Source organism: Protopterus annectens, chromosome 7.part0, assembly GCF_019279795.1.
Source record: "Protopterus annectens isolate FY-2018-M chromosome 7.part0, PAN1.0, whole genome shotgun sequence".
In the NCBI taxonomy this organism is placed as follows: Eukaryota; Metazoa; Chordata; order Ceratodontiformes; family Protopteridae; genus Protopterus; species Protopterus annectens.
In genome coordinates this window covers 1,227,875,013-1,227,887,659 of record NC_056739.1, presented here as the reverse complement: position 1 = coordinate 1,227,887,659, position 12,647 = coordinate 1,227,875,013, and the positions used below count along the sequence as shown (strand labels likewise).

Below are 12,647 nucleotides of genomic sequence, written 5' to 3'. Positions count from 1 at the left end.
GGGGAAGGCTCTCACTGTACCCCAAAGCCTGGCAAGAACTAACTCAAGACAAGTGGGTACAGTCAATCATATCCGGAGGTTGCAGAATTCCCTTTGCTCAACCCCCGTTACCGTCAAACAGGTCCCTTCCAGATGTTCCACCCAATCTAAGGGAACAAGCAGCCATAGAGATTTCAAAGCTGCTACACAAAAGAGTCATCCAAGAAGTCCCGGCAGACCAGCTCGGATCCAAAACTTACTCAAGGTTCTTTTTGGTACCAAAAAAGACAGGGGGCTGGAGACCCATTCTATATCTCAGCAGATTAAACAGATCTGTACAACGAACAAAGTTTCGGATGGTCACGCTACAGTCCATTCTACCCTTCTTGGGTCAGGACAATTGGATGTGCTCTATAGATCTTCAGGATGCGTACTACCATATCAAAATGCACAGGCGCTCCAGAAGATTCCTTCACTTCCGGCTGGGGGTCAGTCACTATCAGTTCAGAGCTCTGCCCTTTGGTCTCACCACAGCCCCCAGGGTGTTCACCAAATGCATGGCAGTGGTTACGGCTCACCTGAGACATCAGGGATTCCAGGTGTTTCCATATCTAGATGACTGACTCCTCACTGCTCCCACCAGGCATCACCTCCTGCAAGCCAGGGACTACACTATCAAAACTTGTACCAGGCTAGGTATCACAATAAATTTCGAAAAATCTGCATTGTTGCCCTGTCAGCATATCACTTATATAGGCGCAAATCTAAATACCAGGAACATGTTTGCGAACCTTCCATCAGACAGGGTATCACTAATTCTCCAACAAGTACAGATGTTATTAACATGTAGAACGATTGAGGTCAGGTTCATCCTCTGAACACTGGGTTCCATGGCATCAGCAATTCTTCTTGTTCCCCTGGCCCGCTTTCACATGAGAATCCTCCAGTGGCTTCTATTCACACAGTGGTCCTTCCAGCAACTTTCCATGTCTCACAAGATTATGATCACAGAAGCATGCAAGAAGCACCTCGCTTGGTGGATGGTCTCCCCATCAGTGTCCCAGGGCAGACCATTCGTGCTATCCCCTCCAGTCACCACAGTGACCACGGACACCTGCCTGATAGGGTAAGGGGGGGCATTATCAGGGCAGGACAGTCCAAGGCACCTGGCAGCCTCACGAGTACCATTTGCATATAAATGTCTTGGAGATGAGAGCCGTGCTTTTAGCGTTGCAAGCCCTTCAGGACTCTCACCCTCCCTGGAGCATTGCAATTCAAACGGACAACATGTCAGTGGTGTGGTGCATCAACAAGCAGGGCGGGACCAGGTCCTATCTTCTATGTCGAGAAGCACTCAGACTCTGGCAGTGGGCGATCTCTTCCCAACGTTTTCTGATGGCAACGCACATCCCTGGGAGTTCCAACGTCATCGCAGACAGGCTCAGCAGAGCAATTCTCATGCCTCATGAGTGATCTCTGAATCAGGTAATTGCAGAACAAATCTTTCGCAAATGGGGGCAGCCTTGCTGTGACCTGTTCGCCACACCTTTCAACAGCAAGTGCATCAATTTTTTCTCCCTTCTTCCACTTCCTGGCCACTCCTACAGAGACGCACTAGTCCACGAATGGCCTCAGGGACTTCTCTATGCTTTCCCTCCGTTTCCTCTAATACCCAAACTCATACAGAGAGCAACTGCGTTGGGTTGTAGAATGTTCCTCATTGCCCCTTACTGGCCTTGACAGATATGGTTCCCATTCCTGCATCATTACCTTCTCAAGCAGCCTTGGATTCTGGATCCTATTCCAGATCTACTGATTCATCAATCGGGCAGACTGCAACGATCCCTTCAAACACTCCAGCTCACAGCTTGGTTGCTCCACTTCCAACCTTAGCCAGGCTTCCTAATATTTCCTCCTCGGTGCGGGAAATTATTATCTCATCGCACAAATCCACAACTAGAAAAACCTATGCTAGCAAGTGGAAATGTTTTTATTGCTGGACAGAGGTTAAGAACATAGATCCCTTTTCAGCCCCTGTCCACGAGATTTTGGAATTTTTAGCGGAACTCTTTCATTCTGGTTCCGCTTCCGCTAAAACCAGAGTTCAGTTAGCTGCCATTTCGAATTTTCATGTTGGGTTGTCTTCTAACAACATTATGTCTCATAAGCTGTGTAAAGCCTTCCTCAAAGGAACCACTCTGCTTAGGCCCCCAATCAGGGATCCCCCACCTCCGTGAGATCTAAATTTAGTGGTAGCTTCCCTAATCTTGCCACCTTTTGAACCTGCAGCATCTTGCTCCATGAAGTTTTTATCCTGGAAGACTCTTTTTCTAGTAGCCATTACTTCTGCCAGACGTGTTTTGGAGCTTCAGGCTCTATGTATTCGTCCTCCATACTTAGGTTTTCATAATGATAGGGTCACTCTAAGGACCAGTCCTTCCTTCCTCCCTAAGGTTTGTTCACAAGATAATTTAAATCAGTCCATAGACCTTCCTGTGTTCTTTCCTAATCACACCAATAAGGCAGAATATAAACTGCACCAGTTAGATGTCCACAGACAACTGCGTTTTTATTTGCATAGGACAAAGGACATCGGGAAGTCCGTCCAACTCTTCCTTTCCTATGCTGAGGGCAGACAGGGCCTTCCGGTCTCAAAGGTAACATTATCTAGGTGGTTGTCTCACATTATTTCTTTCATTTACCAGCTGAGAAACAAAGAACTATCTTTCAAACCAAAAGGACACTCTACTAGGGCATTGGCCACCTCGGTGGCTTTTCAATCTAGGTTGCCCATGGAATCTATCTGTGCAGCTGCCACGTGGGCTAACCCACATACCTTCATTGTTCATTATAAACTGGACATGATTTCCAGAAACAGAGCTGATTTTGGTTCCACTGTTCTGAAGAGTCTGTTCCAATGAGCCACTCAGGATAGTAGGTGCAAGGGACGCTGTCCCAACCAGCAAGAATGAAGGCGAGATAGACAACTTAACATAAAGAAGTTATGTACCTACCATGATGTTCCATGTTAGTTGTCTTCTTCTTGCCTTCTTTCTTGTGTCCCACCCTCCATCCCCCTATCCTAGTGGATCGAGAGGAGCTTCCTTTTTCAGATTTCATTGGCTGAACCTTCTCTGGTTGTCCTTTTCTGCTTAGATAGCTTCACAGTTGGGCCCCAGGGGGCTTCTAGGGCAGACTTCTTCCTTAGTTATGTCTGGAATAGCTTTTTCAAAAGAGATCTGGGTAACTAGCGCCAGGCATCATGGGATATAGGGTAGCCTCGAGCCAGTAAACAGCTCTCGAGCTATTGAAGAAGGCCGAGTCCGAACCCAACCAGCAAGAAAGAAGGCGAGAAGAAGACAACTAACATGGAACATTATGGTAGGTACATAACTTCTTTTTCTCTGCCGTTGCCCAAGGCTACAGTGATCATTGATGCCTCCCAGTTAGAGTGAGTGGGCATTACCTGCAAAGGACGTCCAAGGCATGTTATCCCAAACAGAGGCCAGTCTTCACATCAACATACCAAAAATGAGAGCAGTCCTTTTAGTGCTGCAGGCTTTTCGAGATGTTCTCTCTCTGGGGATGATTGTTATTCAGACAGGCAACAAGTTTGTAGTCTGGTGCATCAAAAACAGAGGGTAAGCCAATCCTCCCTACTATGCAGGGGGACAGTGAGAGTTTGGCAATGGGTGAACTCTTCTGGATGCTTTCCCTTGGCAACGCATATCTTGAGGAAAACCAGTGTGTTAGCAATCAAATTGAGCAGGTCCATTTTCCTTCCTCATGAGTGGTCTCTCATTCAGTAGTGGAAATGATTTTTCACCAGTTGGGTCAACTTTGTTGCAACCTATTTGCTTCTCCTCCTCAATACAAAATGCAGCAGGTACTTTGCCCTAATTCTTCCAGAGGGAGAGTCACTGAGAGACTTTCTGGTTCATTATATGCCTTCCCTCATCCCAAAGTTTATTCAGAAAGTATTATGGAGGAAGAGCAAGGTTATCCTCACGGCTCCATTCTGGTTTCCCTTCCTGTGGCCTCATTTAGTTCACCCTACCTGGGTGCTGACTCCTGTTCAAGACCTTCTGTCTCAATCATCCAGCCTGTGTCTCCCGAACATGAAATCTCTCAAGTTGACTGCATGGTTTCTCCAGTTCCACTAATGGCTAGAAATTCCAGGTTTTCTTCCCCTGTTCACCACATCCTTATGCCAGCTCAGAATGCCTCTACCTTGGAAGATTTACAAGTGCAAGTGGAAAAGATTTTCAGCCTCGGCCCAACAGAGGCATCTAGATCCCTTTTCAGCACCAGTACTAGCTATTCTTGATTTCTTGGCTTCCATTTTCAGTAATAGGCTAGTTATTCAACAGTTAAGGTACAACTAGCTCTAAAGGTCTTGAATAAAACTTCCTCATCCAAGGAAAGGGGGGGGGGGGTTCTTGACCCCACATAACACAATATCAAATTTTCACTTGGGTGAAAAGAATTCTTCTCTAGCCTCCTTGAAATTGTGCAAAGCATTTCTTATGGGCAGTCTGCTGCTTCACCGTCCTATTAAAGACTCTATGCCCCCTTGGGACCTTAGACTTATTTTTCAAACCTTGACTGAGCTCCACTTCGAGCCTACAGCCAGAGCAGAGTTAAAGATTTATCCTGGAAAACACTATTCTTGGTTGCTATTACATAGAATGTTATCAGATCTCCATGCACATGTTAAGTTGTCAATCTCGCCTTCATTCTTGCTGGATGGGTTCGGAGCCGATTCTCATGCCTCACGAGTGGTCTCTCAAACAATCAGTGACGGAAGAGATTTTTCAGAAGTGGGGCCTTCCTTGCTGCGACCTTTTCGCTACACCTCAAAACAGCAAATGCCCAGACTTCTTCTCTCTCTTCCCCCTTCCAGGCCATCCTCCCAGAGACGCTCTAACCCAAGATTGGCCCCGGGGACTTCTTTATGCCTTTCCCCCCTTTCCGCTGATACCTCAACTAATTCAGAAAGCAACCACTTTGAGAGCCAAGTTGATTCTCATTGCCCCTTATTGGCTTCGACAGATATGGTTTCTGTTCCTACATCATTATCTCTTGGTACAGCCATGGCATCTGGACCCAGTTCCAGATCTTCTGACCCACCAGTCTGGGCAGCTGCACCAGTCCATACCTTCTCTCAACCTCACTGCTTGGTTGCTCCACTTCCATCCTTAGACAGGCTTCCTATGATTTCTAATCCCGTCCGGGATATCATAGTAGCTTCCCTAAAATTTTCTACCAGAAGGATTTACACTAGTAAATGGCGACGTTTCTCCTTCTGGGCAAAAGCTAGGAACATAGACCCCTATACTGCTCCGATTCATTCGGTCTTGGACTTCCTAGCTGAGATTTTTCATTCAGGATCCTCTTCCTCCACAGTAAAAGTTCAGCTGGCAGCCATTTTGAATTTTCATATAGGCCTTTTGGACCACAACATTATGTCACATAAACTTTGCAAGGCATTCCTTCGAGGTATCTTTTTACTTAAACCTCCGATTAGAGACCCCCCCACCACAGTGGGATCTAAATTTAATTTTAACATCCTTGATTCTTCCCCCTTTCAAACCTGCGGCTGCCTGTTCGTTGAAATTTCTTTCTTGGAAGACACTCTTTCTAGTCGCCATTACTTCTGCCAGGAGAGTATCTGAGCTTCATGCTCTCTGCATTCGTCCTCCCTACTTAATCTTCCACAAAGACAGGGTATCTCTAAGGACTAATCCTTCTTTCTTACCAAAAGTGGCATCGCAGACGAACCTAAATCAATCCATTGATCTTCCAGTGTTTTTCCCAAATTATTCTGATAGAGCGGAACAAAAATTACATTGTCTTGATGTTCACCGCCAGCTCAGATATTATCTGGACAAAACTAAACATTTTAGGAAATCTGATCAACTGTTTCTATCCTATGCAGAGGACAGGAAAGGTCTTCCAGTTTCCAAGGTGACTTTATCTAGATGGCTGTCTTCTGTGATTACTTACATTTATCAGCTCAGAGGCAAAGAGTTGATTTCTAAGCCAAAAGCCCATTCTACCAGAGCTCTAGCTACATCGACAGCTTTTCAAGTTAGACTTCCAATAGACACTATTTGTGCAGCAGCCACATGGGCCTCTCCTCATACCTTTGTTTCACATTACAAATTAGACTTGGCCTCCAGAGACAGAGCGAATTTTGGTTCCACCGTTCTCAAGAGTCTGTTCCATTGAGCCACGCAGGATAGAGGTGCTAGGGACACGGTCCCATCCAGCAAGAATGAAGGCGAGATTGACAACTTAACATTAAGAAGTTATGTACCTACCATAACGTTCCATGTTAGTTGTCTTCTCTGCCTTCTTTCTTGCCCCGCCTCCATCCCCTAGCCTGGTCAGACCGAGAAGATTATGCCTCTTCTATTAAGAGGTTTTATCCTTTTTCTAGCTAATCAGCTTCTAGTGTCACTAGATTAGGTTGATCCTTTTTAGAGGATTATGATGTTTATGATTGTCATTTTAGTATTGTTACTTTTTCTTCCTCCTCTACAGTTGGAAGAATATATTCCTAATTTCCTTAGCTACCAAACGAGATCTGGGTAGTCTCTGCCTTGCATCATGGGATATAGGGTTGCCTCGAGCTGGTAAAATTAGCTCTCGAGCTTAGCAAGTGCCGAGTCGGAGCCGAGGATCGGCTCCGAACCCATCCAGCAAGAAAGAAGGCGAGAGAAGACAACTAACATGGAATGTTATGGTAGTTACATAACTTCTTATTTCTCCACAGCCACCATATCTAATCTTTCATAAGGACAGGGCATCCCTCCAGACTAAATCTACCTTTCTGCCTAAAATGGTCTCAAAAACTAACCTTATCCATGAATACATGCTCCATTTACTGGTTGTATATAGACAACTCAGATTTTACATTCACAGAAACAAAGAACAAAAGAAATCAGAACAACTGTTTATCTCCTTTTCCAAAGCTAAATTGGGAAAACCAGTGCTGAAGATAACCTCAGCCAGATGGCTCACTGATTGCATTGTATTTGTTTACACATCTAAAGATCTATCAAACATCCTAAAGCTCATTGTACCAGGGTTATGTCTGTATTTTCTGCCTTCACCTCCAAAGCTTCCATAGATGACATTTGTGCAGCTGCTATATGGGTTTAATGCTCATACTTTCATATCACATTACAAGGTGGAAATTTTATCTAGGAATAGAGCAACGTTTGTATCCATTGTACTCTGAAATTTCCTTCCTTGAGGACCACCCAACACTAATCCAGCTGGGGACTGTGTCCCATCAGTTGAAGAATGGATGAAAAAGACAACATCAGATAAGGGCTTTTCATCCAGAAAAAAGGAGGTCATTGTCCCACTGTACTCATCCCTCATTAGACCCATTATAGAATACAACGCCCCGTTTGGTATGTACCTCTCAAGACATCTGCAACAACTGGAAAGTCCACAGAAATACCTCACTAAAAGAATCACAGGCCTAAAGCAGATGCACTATGCTGACCGCCTTAAAAACCTCCAGCTATACTCTCTCGCATATTGTCTACTCAGAAGCTATCTCTGCTTAACATACAAGGCCATGTCACTCCCAGAGCTGTTGGACATGCTACATGTAAAGAAATCCCAATCCCTCAGAGCCACATGCTCCAGGGATCTAAACCTTGTCATCACAATGAACAAAACATGCTGGAGGGATAGGTTCCTGACCCAGAGACTCCCCAGACTCTGGAATAAACTGCCCATAAATGTCAAGCAGAGCGCCTCTTTGGCCCTCTTCAAAAGGAACCTTGACGATTGGATGGGAGAAAGGAAATTCACCCCAGGGATCACGTTAGTCAGCCTGCTAGACAGGGGTTCAGGGAAGTAAATAGTGTGGGAAGAAATAGCCAGGGAATTGTTATGGCTAGGCTTGTATAGGCCCTAGGGCTGATAGCCTAGTACCAGCCTATGAACCTATGAACTAGTACAGGAAGCAGTTCTTGGGTAAATTTTCTAATATCCGTATATAGATCCAAGTTGAGATTGAATATGGACAGGGATGAGTTTTGTTTTATGTGACTGGGAAGTCATAGGATCATAGGGTCATAAGAGATTACTAGACTATCGACCCAGAGGTAATTTTAAGCCTAGACATTTCAACCCAATGTAATACCATAGAGATACTGGTCAGTACTCAAGATTGTATTTAGTGATGACTGCACATGTCCAGGAGGGTTTTGGGCATTATCCCCAGTAAGAATTTGCGGTGCCCCTTCCACTCATCCAGGTTTCTCTTGAACAGTGTAATAAGGTGCTCTGTTTCACATGAATTGGTAGCCTGTTCCAAAGATGTGGCAATCACTGGGAAATAAATCTGTCCCTCCAGCATGTCCTGTTTAAGTTGAAGGCCATATTTAAGTCCCCGGAATGGGTAGCCCTAGACCAATTTGATTTACAGATATGCAGTAAGTTCATTAGATTTGGGTCTTGGGTTGCTCTGTAGGCCAGGAATAAGTCTTCCCTATGAAGTCTATATGATACAGAGTATAGTGACAGGGATTTTAGTCAGTCCATGTAAGGCACTTGCTTGAGACCCTTGATCTTCTTTGTTAGAAACCTCTGAGGTTTCTCTATTTGCTGTAGATGCTGAGTATGGTACGTACCGAATGGGGCATTATACTCAATTATGGGCCGGATAAGTGTCAAGTATAAGGGGCAGTTATAACTTCTTTTGCTCTTGCGGCAATATATTTACTAATCAAGTGAGCTACATGGAAAGCTTTCCTTACAACGGTAGATATATGATGGTCAAAGTTAAAGTTGCAGTCAACTTGTGATCCTAAGTCCCTTACCACTTCATAGGTACCTCGGGTATTGTTACTGATTTGAAAGTGTAAAGGAAGATTGTTTGTGCTGAAGGGAATGGTGATACATTTCTTTGCATTCAGGTTGAGACCATGACTAATACACCAGTCATTGGTCTGTGTGAGATTCATTGATTCAATCTAGTTTGCAGTCATCTGCAAACTTGGTCAGCCACAGCCCTTTAGTTTTAACTTGAACTTCTAAGTAGTGTATACCAAATAGTAGGGGGCCCAGCACTGACCCCTGTGGCACCCTGCTGGTAACAGGTGTGGTGGTTAATGTGAAGTCACCCATTTTGATAGTGTGTGTCCAGTTTGTGAGCTAGTTCCAGAGCACTGCATCCTCTGCATGATTACCTGTTCCTCCAAACGGTTCTGTTGATATTACAGAAGTGGTTTAGATCCCTTTATTGTATTTGTGATGCCATTTAACTTGCTGATGTGTAATAGGTACATCAGTTTTGGGTCAGACGATGCTGTGTATGCCAGATACAGGTCCATGTTTTCAGTCTGTAGGATACCGAGTATAGTGGCAAAGCTTTGAGATGGTCCATATAGGACATAGTTTATCCTTTTAGTAAGGTATCTCTGTGGGCATTTCAGTTGTTAAACCAACTGGACAGATACATGCCAAAGGAAGCATTACACTCAGTGACTGGCCTAATGAGGGCTAAGTAAGGGAGGACAATGACATCTCTATATCTAGACACAGTCCCTTGCTTATAAGCTGTACAATATAGAAGTACTTTCTTATGACAGAGGATAAATGCTGGTTGAAAGTTAGGTCACTGTTAACATAAGTTCCCAAATCCAGCACAACTGTATCATATCTTAGGGGTGTATTGCCAATATGGTAGTTCCACGAGATAGATGACTTCCCAAATGGTACAATAATGCATTTTGTTTTGTTATTTAGTTTCAGTTCATGGTTTTGGCACCAATTATTTGTGACAAACCATCTTCTAGGAAGTTATTTGGGACTTCAATGACTGCTCCTAGCATGCAGTCATCTGCAAACTTAGTCAGCCAGAACCCTTTGGTACTGACTTTATACTTCAGAGAAGTAGATGCCAAACAGGAGAGGTCTCAGCACTGAACCCCGAGGGACTCCACTTGTGATTGTTCTCTTTTTCTAGATAGCTTTCCCCATTTTGATCTCCTGCATCCTCTCTGTGAGCCAGTTAGCAATCCAATGGGTGATGTAGGGATTTATTCCCAATTTATTTAGTCTTTCTACAATACCTGAGTGAGGGGTTTTGTCAAACGCTTTGGCCAGGTTGAGGTATGCAGTGTATAGCATTTTACCTTTATCCATTGCTTTTGTGACCTTTAGTCTGCTAGGTTGAGAAGGCATGAGCTGCCCTTGACAAATCCAAACTGAGACAGATCTAGTGAGTGAAGGTTCCCTAAGTCCTTATTATTTAGTTCCATGATAAGTCTTTCCATGGTTTTGTATATGAAGCTGGTCAGATTTATGAGTCTGTAATTGCTTGGGTCTGAGAAGGTTCTGGAGATGAGGGTTGCCCTCCTAGAGTTGCATGCAATTCAGGACTTCCTTCCCCAGGGTGTGATATCTATCTACACAGGCAAGGGGGAACCCTATCTTACCCTTTGTACCCAGAGGCTATGAGTGTGGCAATGCATGACAGCTTCACAACACTTTCTAACAGCAACACACATTCCATGTTGGCACAATCTTCTTGTGGACAGGCTTGTGCTCAATTAATGCACACAAGTAGTCACCGAACCCAGCAATGACAATAAGATATTCAGTCACTGGCGCCAGTCTTGCTGGGGTCTCTTTGCCTCTTCATTCAGTAGAAATATCAGCGCTATTCTTTTATCCCTCCACAGGGACAAGCATAGAGGGATGCTATGGTCTATCCTTGGCTACCTGGACTACTGTATGGCTTTCTTTCTCTTCCCCCTCTTCCTGTCATGACAAAATTCATACAAAAAGCATCTCTGTGGAAGGCTGAAGTGATCCTCATAACCACTTTTGGCCTAGGCAGATATGCTTCCCAGTGCTGTGGTCTATCTGATTCAACCTCCATTGTCTCTAGACCTCCCAAATGGGTTTTCTATCTCAGTGATCTGAACAATCTTATCTAGACATCATCTTTTCCAGACTAACCACATAGTTTCTCCAATTTCATTCATGGCCAGTAATCCAGTATTACCTTCCAGAGTAGTTCATATCAAACTGCTTCTCAGAAGCACTCTTGCAGAAGACTTTATAAAGAGTAAATGGAAAAGATTTTATCTTTGAGTAGTCAATAAAGGATTAAATCCTTACTCAGCTCCAATACCCGCTGTTTTATAGTTTCTTGCTAGCCTTTTTGATTTAGGTTTCAGCTATTTTACCATCAAAGCCCAGTTGTCTGCCATTTCAGATTTTCACTTGGTCTTCAATTCTAATTCTCTGGCATTCCAGAAAAGTATGTAGAGCTTTCTTGAAGGGCACATTCCTTTTTACATCTCCCATCAAAGACCCCACTCCTCCAGGGGATCTTGAATTTGTTCTCCAAATTTTCACAAAGCCTCTCTTTGAGCCTGCCTTCAACTCCTCCTTGAAGCATCTGCCTCAGAAAACATTGTTTCTAGTAGCAGTTACATCAGCAAAAAAGAGTATCTGAACAGTTTATCTTGCAAACTATATCTCATTTTTCATAAGGATAGAGTCTCTCTCAGACCAAGTCCTTACTTTTTTTTCCTAAAGTAGCCTAGGAGGCAGCCTTGTACCAGACCTGTTCACTTACCGCTCAACTTTCCTAATCATTCCAGTAAAGAGCAGTGTCACTTACATGGATTGGAAGTGCACAGATGCTAAGATTCTAACTTCACAATACAAGAGCATTTAGAAAAGCTGACTGGCATTTTATATCTTTTTTCCCCCGCAAAACAAGGACATAAAGCAACTTCATGTAGATGGCATATCAGTTGCATTGCCTTTATTTATTCCTTAGATAAAAAAAGTTACTGTCAAGGTCTAAAGTTCACTCAACCAGACTCCACAGCTTATTTCAGATTCTCCAGTATAGAAGATATTTGTGCTCTTGCAACATGGTCAACAGAGGACACCTTTATCAAACACTTTAAACTTTACCTTATTTAGAGATCCGGAGCGTCATTCATGTCTGCCGTTTTCAGGGGTATTTTCCCATGATGCCACCTGGGAATAAAGTAGCTGGGGATTCTGTCCCAACCATCGAGATGAATGGAGAGAACAATATAGGATATGAAAGATAGTACTTACCATACTGATAGATCCTTATTGTCCCTACACATTGATCTGAGTGTCCCATCCACTGTTCCCCCAACAAATTGTCACATTCCTACATGGGTAGACCTTGTAGATCTAGAAATAAAAGTCTTTCTCTAGGCCAGTTCTAGTATCTTTGTATCTGACAGAGAGTATACTTGATTTGAGAGACAAGGAGAAATGCACTGTATCATGGGAGAGAGGATAGGGTGAGGGGAGCTCAACCTCTGTAGATGATTTTGAGTACAAAGTTGCAAGCTCAGATCTGCCATGAGGGCAGATAACCCATCCATCAAGAAGACAGAAAGGGATAATAAGGATTTATCATTATGTAAGTACATCATATTCCTTTATGATATGCTGTTAAAGTGATCTTTTCTTGAAGATTTTATGTTACTGTAAATATGCCTTAAACATTAATATATTGTCTTATATCTTACAGCTGGAAAAATAACTGATATTTGTAACAATATATCCTGGTCCCAGAATTGCAAATATTTAATTGTTGTATAGTTGCAGTCTGATTTGTTATTGATGTTTGTGTTACT

At 43.5% G+C, this 12,647-nt stretch overlaps 1 protein-coding gene across 1 annotated transcript in view; it reads left to right on the top strand.

The window, feature by feature from the left end:
• DNAH1 (dynein axonemal heavy chain 1) overlaps positions 1–12,647 on the top strand; it is a 5,225,710-nt gene that overhangs the window by 866,635 nt on the left and 4,346,428 nt on the right. The window lies entirely within an intron of this gene.